The 12921-nt window shown below is 42.7% G+C and overlaps 1 pseudogene; it reads left to right on the top strand.

Annotated features, from left to right (window-relative positions):
- Positions 1-12921, top strand: part of LOC122146336 — a 92187-nt pseudogene that overhangs the window by 26911 nt on the left and 52355 nt on the right.

The following is a 12921-nucleotide window of genomic DNA, read 5'->3' on the forward strand; positions in this document are numbered from 1 at the left end:
CAGGCTCTAGTCTGCTTAGCTTTAGTGAGGAACCAGACTCTGCCTTATGCTGCATTTGTAGTCTGCATTTTATTTGAAGCTGCTCTTATAGAGGGGTAGCACATCCTAATAAGCTCAATAAGGCCATCAGGATGCGCTACCAGGCTAAACAATGAGGTCAAATTCATATTCATGGTGGGGAATTCATGACAACAGAATGTCAGGAGGCCAGTTTAATGCATCATCTGAAGGATGCTCCTTTTCACAGTCTAAATTCCATGTCATTACACTAGAAATTTTGCACCCATTCAAGTCAGGGAATGAGCACCCCTGCTGGCCCGACTAAAACTAGCTCCAGCAGCAAGCTAGGTATTCACAACGGCCTACCAACCATCTGGATGTGCTACCAGCTTCAAAAAGAAAACAAAGCCAAATTCTTAATTGAGGTGGGGAATTCAACACAACAGAATGTCAGGAGGCCATTTTAATGCCTCGCCTGAAGGATGCTCTGCCTAATTCATGCAACAGCTGCATTTGTTGTCTGTGCTTTAATGTCTGTGATGGTGGGTGGCAACCCAAAAATGGGTGTTTGGTCAGTCCTGAACAATGCAATGGATAATAACAAAAATAGGCGTAACTTTTCAAAAGGAAGAGAAACTTCCCATATCTTTTGTCACTGCGTGTTTAATCAAACTCAGTATTTAGTGTAAATTCATCTTGTCACTTCATGCCATCATCCTCACATGGTCAAAACTATGCAAAGTAGAATAGAACACAAACCGCTGCTGTACACTATGTACTATGTTTGTATTTCCGCCTTAAAACTGTCGGACCACTAACAGCCTTAGATTTGCCAAGACGCTTATGCATTGTATTTTTAAGAACGAAGGTTAACACCTTTGTCCTGAAGGAAATTATATTCACCTCGGGACTTCAGATCTAGTTGTTTTGGATGTGGCAAGAACATCCACTTCCCCTTCACCAAAATGCATTAGCTGTGCCCTGGTCACATTTTATTTATTAACGTTATATCTACAAGGCCTGGTAGACTAAGCATGTGGCAGTATCTAAATGCTTTTCATTTTCCTTTAGAGCTCAGGGTTTGGTGGGGTTGTCTCTCAGCCCATGCAGCAGTAATTCCAGTCTTTAAATCAGGATGAGGTCCTCTGTCAAGGGCAGTAATCTTACTGTAAACACATTTGCTGCTAATCCCCAAATAGAAGAAAGCCCCGATAAATAACAATAGTAAAAAAGAGAATTGGGTCTCCAAAATAAATAAACTCTCATGAAAGAAAATTTCATCTTTGAATGTGGGGAGTGAGCAACTCCCTCAACCTAATAAGATATGACAGAGTCATTGGGAATCTTTATTTGGCTTTGGCTGGCTGAGGCGGCCGGCACTGGTGGACCAGTCCAGATAAAGTGCAATGTATACAGAGTAATTTCACTCATGATTGATCACTCATGCACATTTAAGACCTATTCCTCTTTCTGCCAGGTGGAGGGAGCGGGCAAGAGAGCTGAACTGGAATATCATTCTCTCTCTTCTCACTTTACTTGTTCTTTGTCCTGATATATTTACCCTGTGGCATAGATATACCGCTGGGCATGCAGGGAGTTCAGAAGCATTTGTTTTTGTGATTTTACCCCTGTGTCAGATTCTACTTGTTTTTGTTATTCTGTAGGAGACACTTTATTTAGCTGTGGTTTGATTAGCTTTAGTTGTCGGTTTCTGGTAGTAGATGCCATAACTAGACATTTATGCAGGCAAAAATATTTCTTTTTCCCATCTATGCCCATTTAAATTCTTGTATTCTGATTAAATACACCTTTGCAAGCAAAATTTAAATCACAAAAAATGTCATTAGGTGTTATATCATTTATGGCCATGGTGATTGCAAGTGTGCCTTACACAACCTGAAAAGTGAAGCCAAAACATTTTGATCGCCATCCGGTGGCTTGCTGCAGTATAGGTTGTAAACCCAGCCTTAAGCCCCAGCCCTCATGTAAACGAATGGGACATGCGCCAAAATAAATAATCAAATTATACTTCAAATAATTTTTTCCCATAGATGGTTTTCTTCATTTTAGATAGTTCTTATCACGCTGATGTATGTTCAAGTGTTTGTTTTTCTAATAAGTTTGCTTTTAGTTAGTTATTTGATGCTATAAAAATGGGGTGTGGCATCATGATTGTGAGCTTGCGACTGGGTCTGTGGGAGTTTGGGCGGGACTTTGATACCAAGTCTCTAGCTTAAGCCTAGTTCACACTACTGTTCACACTACTGTACACGACTTAAAATGTGGGCAGATCACTGTGCTGTTTAGACTACATGACTTGCTCTCTGACTTTAAGTCGTTGTGGTGTTCACAATACGCAACACTACATAAATGATCCGCAACACAGGGTCACACACTACACGAGCTGACAACAGCTCTTTCACCCAATGACTCTACACCAGGGATCTCCAACCCTGCTCCTGGGGAGCTACCTTCCTGCAGACTTCAGTTCCAACCCTGCTCCAATACACCTGCATTTAATTGACAAGTAGCCCTAAACACCTTGATTAGCTGGTTCAGGTGTGTTTGATTGGGGTTGGAACTGAAATCTGCAGGACAATAGCTCTCCAGGAGCATGGGTTGGAGACCCCTGCTCTACAAGGTTTTCCAATGCAAGCATACACAAGAAGTGGAATGGGAATGACACAAAACAACAAGTGAAACAGGAGTTGTTTATTTGAAAATTAATTAAGAAATTAGTGCTGCAAGTTGTTTGCGTGATGATTTGTTCGAAAAAATTTTACTCCATTTCTTGTCTCCAAACTTTTCTTAAACTATGCTGTTGCTGCTGTTTTTCCTCCGCTGACCTCAACCCATGCCTTGCTCTCTGATTGGCTGTAGCTCTTCACAACACCATGTGATGTCGAGTCAGCCGATTGGTCCAGGTATTTAGAATGCTAGATATTTGTGAGGCATCGGCGACGCGCCAGCAAGGCTCTTTGATGCGTTGTTGAGTAGTTCACACATAAAGATTGCCAATCGTTGATCACCCGCTGATTTTCCCCCGATCACAGCCCGACCTGTCGGCGAGCTCATTACCTTGCAAATCGGTCTTAAATCGGGTTTAAAATCCTGTAGTGTGAACTAGGCATTAGGATCACTACTCTGGCTCTGGCAAGATTATAGTAGCCATACTGAGATGTTTTGGCTTCACATTTCTGTAATGGAACTTGGAACGAAGTGGAGATATGTTGTCCATCTACTGTATTTACAGTCTATGGGTGATTGGCTCAAATGTTTCTGTCTCAAAAATTTTGTGCCATGTTTTCATGAGAAAGAATGCAATGATTCTGATTTGATTCCTCAGAATGAATCAGGTTCTTTAATTATTCTTTTAGTACTTTTGAAGGTTTTTTTTTTTTTTTTTACAAAACATTATATAGTAATAAATTAGATTTTAATTTTTTTTTTTAACTCAAAACGTATTGAAAAATATGTAATAAAATGCAACTGATTGTAACAAAATATATCATTTTATTGTAACTGTAATGATGTAATTAAGTGAACTACATTTTTGTGCCCTGTCTATTAATAATAATAATTAATAATAAAATTCTTAATATAAGAACTGGTTCTTGTTTTCCAATCCTATTGCTGAAGGATATCTCCTTTCCAGTTAGATTATTTATGAGATTTGCTATTGAAGGTGGATATTATATCATGAGGAAAGTAGTATTTTATAATTAGCTGCTAATTAGTTATTCAGTTTACGTTTTTATTTTATCAAAACTTTATCAACTAGCTTACAAGTCCTCATAACCATCAACCTATCAAACACAAATTTACTCTAAAACCTCGTATTCTCTTTTCCCTCAGCCACTTCGGCACTCCTGATGATCTGAAGTATCTGGTTGATGCTGCACACTCCATGGACATCAAGGTTCTTCTGGATGTGGTCCATAGTCACGCCTCCAGCAACACAGAAGATGGGCTGAACTACTTTGACGGGATGGACTCCTGCTTCTTTCATGAAGGCTCCAGAGGAAACCACTCGCTCTGGGGTAGTCAACACATGAATTACTCCAGGTGAACCAAGGCTACGAAATATGCAAGCTGAATACATTCTGCTCACATTCCCAACTCTTGTCCTTTTCAATTAGTTCTCATTTGTGAACATTAAACAGCCCTTGAGTTTTCCACAAGCTTTCATATGTTAATGGTCCACTAATGGATCTTAATAGCATCTTAAGACGTCTAAGAGGTACTCTGGTGTTTCCTGAACCATCACAGCTATTCACCTATGATCCACTTTGATTACTGGGCAAGTGTGGCATGCGTCACATGTGGTACTTTGTGGTTTACAAACAGGCTTTTTTTGGTAAATCTTCAATCTGTGTTGCCTAACTCACAATAAGAACCTTAAGAAATGTATCCTGTCCCTCGTCTTTCTTCTCCCCTCTCCTCATCTCTGAGATGACAGGCTCTCTTTATGCCACCTCTCAGCTCTGATCCATTAGAGGTCTCAGTGCTGCCCTCCGTTGCCCTTTTCTGTAATGGGATTTCACATCATTGTTGTTTGAATGTGAAGAGTCATGCCTCACCCACCAAAATGATAGTCCTGTCTGGCAGTTACGTCTTGGTCATATCTTTGTTATTGATTCTGGCTGTATGACTTTTGTTCCTTCTCTACTTCTGTGTTTTTCTTCTCGGGTTCCTGTTTGCAGCAGGCGATATTTTAATGTTTTTACAAAACTTGATAGAGATGGAATGGAATATCTGCTGTACTAGAGTGAAAAAGTTACTGGTCATCATTTGGGTCAAGCTTACTGTTTTTTTTTTTTTTTTGTACAACTGAAAGAATGAGTGACATTATTTGTGGTATGTAGCTGTTTAGTAACATGTAAGCTACTGTCATACTGTAGTTTGTAAATGCACAAGCTAGTAAATTTAAATGTTAAAATACAAAAATATAAATTAATAGTATATATTTTTATTTTTACACTAAATTATAATAGGTCAATTAATTATATTTAACAAAATGTAAATGTTACAATATTAAGTATATAATAATGTAATAATAAATATGCACTGAAAACATATATATATATATATATATATATATATATATATATATATATATATATATATATATATATATATATATATATATTTAGTTAGTTAGTTAGTTGTGGATGCAACATTTCTAATTTGCGTTTACATTTTTTTACAAGTTTTCATCAATATTTATAGTTATTTAATTTCAACTTTATTTCAGTTCATTTTAGTTTTTGGTTTAGTTAACAGCAACATCACTGACTTTAACTGATAACTGTCTTATTTACAATGTAGTAATTAGATTGTGTTTACACTTTGATTGCTTCATGCTTCATTGTAAAGGTTTCCCAAACATTTTTTATGTATGTAAGCTTACTTTTATGCTTCCAATAACATCATTTTTCTTGCGTAATTTCTCTGAAGTACTCTTAGCCATCAAATATTTAGCCTGGGATTTAGTCTTGTGCTCAAGGAGAAAAAAATATCTTGAAACCTAGGAAACTGCACGTCACAAAGCGTAAAAAAAAAAAATAAAATAAAAAAGATAAAAGACCAAGCACATTAAAACAGCTCAGCTCTCATTCTCACAGTCCTGTTGAATTAATCTTGAAATAACGCAGATGGTTTTCAAATCATGTAATATCATTATACCCTGCGCATTGTTATTATATATACTTTCAGATTGTTTATTCAGACAAACAAATCAATGGCTGCTTGGTGTTTCTTGAAAGAAACTCAAAAACAACAGCCTATCTATTCTAATCTAGCTGTTAATTACCTTGCATCACAGTTAATTGAGAGCTGGCAATTTATAGCCATTGTTTTGACATTCTTCAGTCTTTGATTTTTGAGTTTAATTAATGTTAAAATGGCATAGTTTTTTTTTTAATGTGGTTTTGATACTTTTTAAAAATATATTAAGTTTGATATTTTACTTGTTTCTGTAGTTCACCTTGCAATTTGATGAGAGTGTGCGTGTTTGTTTACACAGATAAATTTGAGGATCATTTAGTGATGGAATAAAAGGACAATAGACCATACAGTTTCAAAGCTATGTATTGTGAATTTATTAATTCTGTTTTATTTGTTAATCTGCTATTTTGTGGACTGTTGTTTGAAGGCTTTGATGTTGTTGATTTTTATTAATTTTTTATTTTTATTTTTTTCGTTCAGGGTTTGTTTAGCCCCAATTATTTTTGATACTGATGAGGGTTTGGTGTAGTGGCAGTAATATATCGATTCTTCTTTAAAGTCTTTCATCTGTGGCCTGCTGCTGTTGTTGGCGTCTTTGTGGTGTAAATGAGCCTGTCTCATCCACCTCTTACCTCTGTCAATTCCCTCTAACAATCTCCTCTCTCTCTTTCCTTTGCATCTCTTCATCATACATAAACTCAGAGTGCCTGAGAATGAAGTGTCTAATACTTCTGTAAAAGTTTTTTTTTTTGTTTTGAAGTGAGTCACCAGTGATGAGTGTTGTTCTTCCCGGGTGTTTACATCTTTTGAAGGTGATTGTAAATGATAACTGTGTCGACTCCATCTCCTTCGACTATCCTTATGGATTTGACACAGCTCATCGGAAATAGCCGAAGGATGACCCTCTCACCCTCATTTCCATTAAAATCCAATCAGAGGAGACACGCCTCACTTCCGTGGGTCTGTAAACGGCCGTGACGTTCCCTGATCTGATACACTCCGTGTCCGAAACTGAACACAAAAGTGTTTTGTATGACAGTTTCTATGAAAGAATGGTTTAATACAGGTTGGTAATATATAGCAGGATATCATCTGCATATAAAGATATTTTATTGCCTGATTTTAAAGTGTTAAAACCATGAATAGAAGGGTCAGACTGAATGTATTGAGCAATTGGCTCTATGGTCAATGCAAATAAGAGAGAAGAAAGGGGGCAACCTTGCCTACTCCCTGTTTGGAGACTAAAGGGGCCAGACTAAGTATTATCAGTTAATACCTGAGCTGTAGGACTTTTATACAAAATCTTAACCCAATTTATAAATTCATCACCCAAGTGAAATTTTTCTAGTACTGTGAAAAGATGGTGACATTCCACTTTATCAAATGCCTTTTCAGCATCGAGAGAGATTATTACCAGATTTTCTTGAATAGCTTTGGAATGGTGCATTATGTTAAACAGGCACCTAGTATTTTGTGAAACATTCCGGCCAGGACTAAATCTATTCTGATAAGGATTAATTTGACCACTAATGAGAACAAATCTACCAAGTAAAAAAAAAAAAAAAAGTTTCTAATGAGGGATTTTGCACATTATCATTTTCTAATTGATTATTTTTTTTCCCTAACTCTAAAAGTTTTTTTTTATATATATATACAGTTTATTTCTGGACCCCTGATAAGAGATAACAAATCCTCTTAAAAAGCTTTCAGTGTTTCCCAAAGTAGTCCTGGTGAAACTTCTGGGGTATCATTATTCTCAAAAAATATTTCTAATTGTGTAAGCATGTTATTGTAAAAGTTAGGATCATTGACAAGTCGAGGATCCATTCTCCACACAGAATGCAAGGATGTTAAAGGCAAGTTCAAATGTGACAGGAGCATGATCTGAAATTAGTATATAATGGATCTTACTATCCATGACATTGGAAATTAATTTATTTTCTACAAAAATAATAATCAATGCCTGTGTATACATTATGAACGTGTGAATAAAAGGTATAATCTCTCTTGGTGGGATGAAAAAGTCCCATATATCCACTAAATTAGAGTTATTAATAAATGCATTTTAAAAGTTCCTTGAATTAGACTGAGGGGCTCACCGGGATGATTTTACAATGCCTGATGAGAGTGATCAACAAGCGGCTTGACTACCGTATCTGAAGAAGTGGAAGCGTTAGCTTCCAAGCTTGCCAGTTTTGAAGCATTAGCATGCTCATCCACTGTGATTTTGACCGCCGAAATCGCAGAGCTGACCTCCTGTTGGAACGCGGATATCAGATTTTATTGAACATATTTCTGAGTGCAGAGAAGAGATTTTCAGCCAGTATATCTCCTGTAGCAGAGACCGAGGCAGACGCCGATTTGCTACTTTTCGAGGTGTGGCTGGCATGTTTAACTATGAATTTACTAAATCATCAACTCAGATAAATCAATTGTAAATTAAAAATCTGTGACTTTCCTAACAATAAAATATTATTAAAAGATGTTTTAGCTGTATTCTATTGGATTTAGTGCAAAGCTGTCATAGAACGCATGCTTACCCGCTCATGTTGGAACCGGAAGTCAGTATGGTTAAACTTTATTTTAAAGTGTCTTTGTTACAGTGAAAGTATACATTTAAGTACTGAGTAATGTTAATTAACTACATGTACTTACTATATGGTTAGGGTTAGTACTTGGCTTAGGGTTACTTGCCATTTTATTATTTAATTATGCATAATTTGTTGTTGTTTTAATAGTAAGTACATGTAACGTGTAACAAGGACACATAAATATGTTGAGTTGGCTTTTATTTTTGTATTTTCAGTTTTCATTTTAGTTTGAATAAGGTTCATTAGTTAACAGTAATTAACTGTATTAGTTAACATGAACTAAGCACGAACAATACTTCTACAGCATTTATTGATCATATTTAATGTCAATTTCAACATTTACTAATACATTATTAAAATCAAAAGCTGCATTTGTTCACATTAGTTAATGCACTGTGAACTAACATGAACAAACAATGAATAACGTCTCGGTTACGTACGTAACCCTCGTTCCCTGATGGAGGGAACGGAGACGTTATGTCGAACGACATATGGGGTCTCACTTGGGAGGCCAATCATCTCTGAGTTTAAGAGAAAACGCCAATGAAAATTGGCTAGTGGATTTAACATACCTGAGCCACTCCCCGTGCCTACGGGTATAAATAGGCGACAGGTGCATCCACTCACTAGGTTTTACGCTGAGGAGCCGAGAACGTGTCCCGGCAACAGCGAATGGTTCAAGGTTGTGGCATGGGGACATAACGTCTCCGTTCCCTCCATCAGGGAACGAGGGTTACGTACGTAACCGAGACGTTCCCTATCTGTCGGTCACTACGAGTTATGTCGAACGACATATGGGGTCCTATGGAAAACGCCACAACCCGAACACCGTCACAACCATGTGGCGCTGCAATTGTTGACAAGCTGCGGCGTGTCACAAAAGCTACGTTTAAGGTCGTAACCTTCCCAAAGCCCCAGTGCAAATTCACTAACCTTGGTACCGAAGGGGACCAAAAGGGTGAGTACATCACTGCTGGAGAAGGCCATGCTGCTGTTCCGTCCACAAAAAAATTTTGGAAGGGATTTCAACCTTCGGTGAAAGATTGCTTCAAATCTTCCCTATTTGTTCTTACAGCTTGGCAAGATGATGGGGAAGCGAGCCTAGAAAACAGGGTCGCTACGGAGACCACATCCTACCCATAGGGAGGTGACATGTGGAGACACTGATATGGACTGACCCAGGGGGCAGTACTACATATGGAATGGGTCTCTGAGGCAGGTCCTACCTTAGAGTAGGGATGGAACAGCTGCCAGAAGAGACTGATAGAGCGGGTCTGTCAAGGGAAGACACGGGTTTGCCAAGAGGGAAACCTTACCGTGGAGAATACACATATGAGATTACCCGTTGGGAATCAAGTCATATGGACACCTAGCCCAGTACAGGGGCTGACCGGGACTCCGGGCATGCTAACACCAGTGCTGGGCCTGGCGGCAGACTGCTCCGCCAAGTCTGACCGCCGAGGGTGCTGGAGGATGCTCTACCAGGGTACGCCAACCGGGGAACCCTACTGGGAGAATAAAGGCGCTCGCATCCCCGTGTTAGGGGGAATGGCGCAGCAAGCGTGACACCCAGCCAGCCCTTCCCGCCAATTACCTGTTACCCAACACACGGGAAGAAACTGGCTCTACACGAAGGTTGTAAAACCTCGCGAAGGTGTTAGGTGTCGCCCAGCCCGCAGCTCGACAGAAGTCTGCCAAAGAGGCGCCGTGCGCCAGCGCATAGGAGGAGGCCACACTCCATGTGGAGTGGGCCCTCACCCCCAGGGGGCACGGCTCGCCTTGGGAATGGTACGCCAAGGCGATGGCATCCACTATCCAGTGGGCCAACCTCTGTTTGGAGACAGCCTTCCCCTTCTGCTGACCTCCAAAGCAGACCAGGAGCTGCTCAGAGCTTCTGAAGCTCTGGGTGCGGTCCACGTATATGCGAAGCGCTCTTACGGGACACAGCAACGCCAAGGCTGGATCTGCCTCCTCCAGGGGCAGCGCTTGCAGGTTCACCACCTGGTCTCGGAAGGGAGTGGTGGAAACCTTGGGCATGTATCCAGGCCGGGGTCTCAGGACAACGTGAGAGTAGGCCGGCCCAAACACAAGGCACTCTTCACTTACCGAAAATGCTAGGAGGTCCCCGACCCTCTTGATGGAAGTGAGCGCGACCAGGAGCGATGTCTCGAGAGACAGGAACTTAAGCTCGACTGAATCCAGCAGCTCAAAGGGACTCCTCTGAAGTCCAGCCAGAACAATAGAGAGGTCCCAGGAGGGAATCAGGGGTGTCCTAGGAGGATTTAACCTTCTGGCACCCCTCAGGAACCTAACGATCAGGTCATGCCTCCCCAGGGACCGGCCGTCCACTGCATCGTGATGGGCTGCAATGGCAGCCACATACACTTTCAGGGTGGAGGGTGACAGCCTACACTCCAACCTTTCTTGCAGGAAAGAAGCACGACTCTGACCGAGCATCTCCGGGGGTCTTCTTGCTGAGAAGAACACCAATTCGTGAACAGACTCCACCTCAGAACATAGGGGCTCTAGCCTGAGAGATAGTGTCTACCACTGCAGGTGGCAGACCACTTAGGTCTGCCGCGTCCCGTCCAGAAGCCACACGTGGAGGTTCCAGAGATCTGGACGCGGGTGCCAAATGGAGCCCAGTCCCTGAAATAGTAGGTCCCTCCTCAGGGGGATGCACCAGGGAGGGGCTGTCACAAGGAGCATGTCCGGGTGGGTCAGTTAGGGGCAACCAAAAGGACCTGTTCCTCGTCCTCCCTGACCTTGCACAGTGTCTGTGCGAGCAAGCTCACTGGGGGAAACGCATACTTGCGTAGAGTAGGCAGTGGGAGGACTCGTGGGAAGCAAACAGGTCTACCTGGGCTTCCCCGAATCGACTCCAAATCAGCTGGATCGTCTGGGGATGGAGTCGCCATTATCAGAGGAAAGTGTGCTGTCGTGAATGCGCGTCGGCTGCATGATTGAGCTCCCCCGGGATGTGGATAGTGCGCAGCGACTTGAGCCACGTCTGACTCCAGAGGAGGAGATGGCGGGCGAGTTGAGATATGCGACGTGATCGTAGACTGCCCTGTCGGTTGATGTACGAAACAGCCGCAGTGTTGTCCGTGCGGACCAACACGTGCTTGTCTAGCACTGCCAGCAACTCCAGACAGTTGATGTGCCAAAGCAGTCGAAGTCCTGTCTAGGACCCTGAAGCTGCCTGCCCGTTGCATGTCGCGCCCCAGCCCGTGTTGGAGGCATCTGTTGTGACAACAACATGCCGGGACACTTGTTAAGGGCACGCCGGCCCGTAGAAAGGCAAGGTCCGACCAGGGGCTGAATAGGCGGCGACACATCGGTGTGATGGTGACACGATGTGTACTGCGGCGCCATGCCCATCTTGGGACTCAGGAGTGCAACCAGTGCTGAAGTGGCCTCATATGAAGCAACCCGAGCGGCGTGACTGCGGCTGCGGATGCCATATGCCCCAGGAGCCTCTGAAAGTGTTTCAGTGGTACCACTGTCCTGCTTCTGAAGGAACTCAGGCAGTTCAGCACTGACTGGGCACGCTCGCTGAAGAGACGTGCCGTCATACTCACCGAGTCTAACTCCATACCGAGATAAGAGATTCTCTGCGCAGGGGAGAGCTTGCTCTTTCCTCGGTTGACCTGAAGCCCCCACTGACTGAAGTTCCAAAGCACCAGGTCCCTGTGAACGCACAACTCCTCTCGGGTCGAGATAGTTGAGGATCCTGATGCCCACTTCCCAGAGTGGGGCAAGGGCACCCACCGCGACCTTCGTGAAGACACGGGAGACAGGGAGAGCCCGAGGGGGAAGACCTTGTACTGCCATGCCCGACCCTTGAACGCAAACCGCAGAACCGGTCTGTGGTAAGGGAGGATCGAGACATGAAAGAACGCATCCTTCAGGTCGATCGCTGCAAACCAATCCTGGATTTGGACGCATTTGATAATACGTTTCTGCGTCAACATCTTGAGCGGGAGCTTGTGCAGGACCCGATTCAAGACTCGCAGACCCAGGATAGGTCGAAGGCCACAGCTTTTCTTGGGTATGATGAAGTAAGGGTTGTAAAACCCTCTCCTCATCTCGGCTGGAGGGACCGGCTTGATTGCATCCTTCGCCAGCAGGACAGCAATCTCCTCGCGCAAGACAGAGGCGTCCCGGACTGCCACCGGAGCCTCGAGAACGCCATTCGAACTTGGGAGGTCGCCGGGCGAACTGAATCGCATAACCGAGTCGAACCATCCCAATGAGCCAGCTTGACGGGTTGGGCAGCGCAAGCCACGCCCCCAAACTCCGTACAAGTGGCACCAAAGGGAAAGTCGACATACCCGCAGTGGTGCAGTGATGGGGAGTTGTGTCGGATGACCAATAAAGCAACAAATAATTATCCATCACACCAAAAACCCACCGTATTCCCGAAGGAACTGGCCAGAGATGCGTGGAGAGGCGTTGCGTCTCCGAACCGCAACCTCTTGGCCACTGGCGAAAGGGGGCGTCATGGGTGAGAATGAGGAGGCAGTGCTTCGCTCATTGTCAACCCACGAGCCTTGCAACTCAGAGGAAAGGGAAATTGCACTTTTATTGAAACTGTGGGTAC

The sequence above is a fragment of the Cyprinus carpio genome, chromosome A10 (assembly GCF_018340385.1).
Source record: "Cyprinus carpio isolate SPL01 chromosome A10, ASM1834038v1, whole genome shotgun sequence".
NCBI lineage: Eukaryota > Metazoa > Chordata > Actinopteri > Cypriniformes > Cyprinidae > Cyprinus > Cyprinus carpio.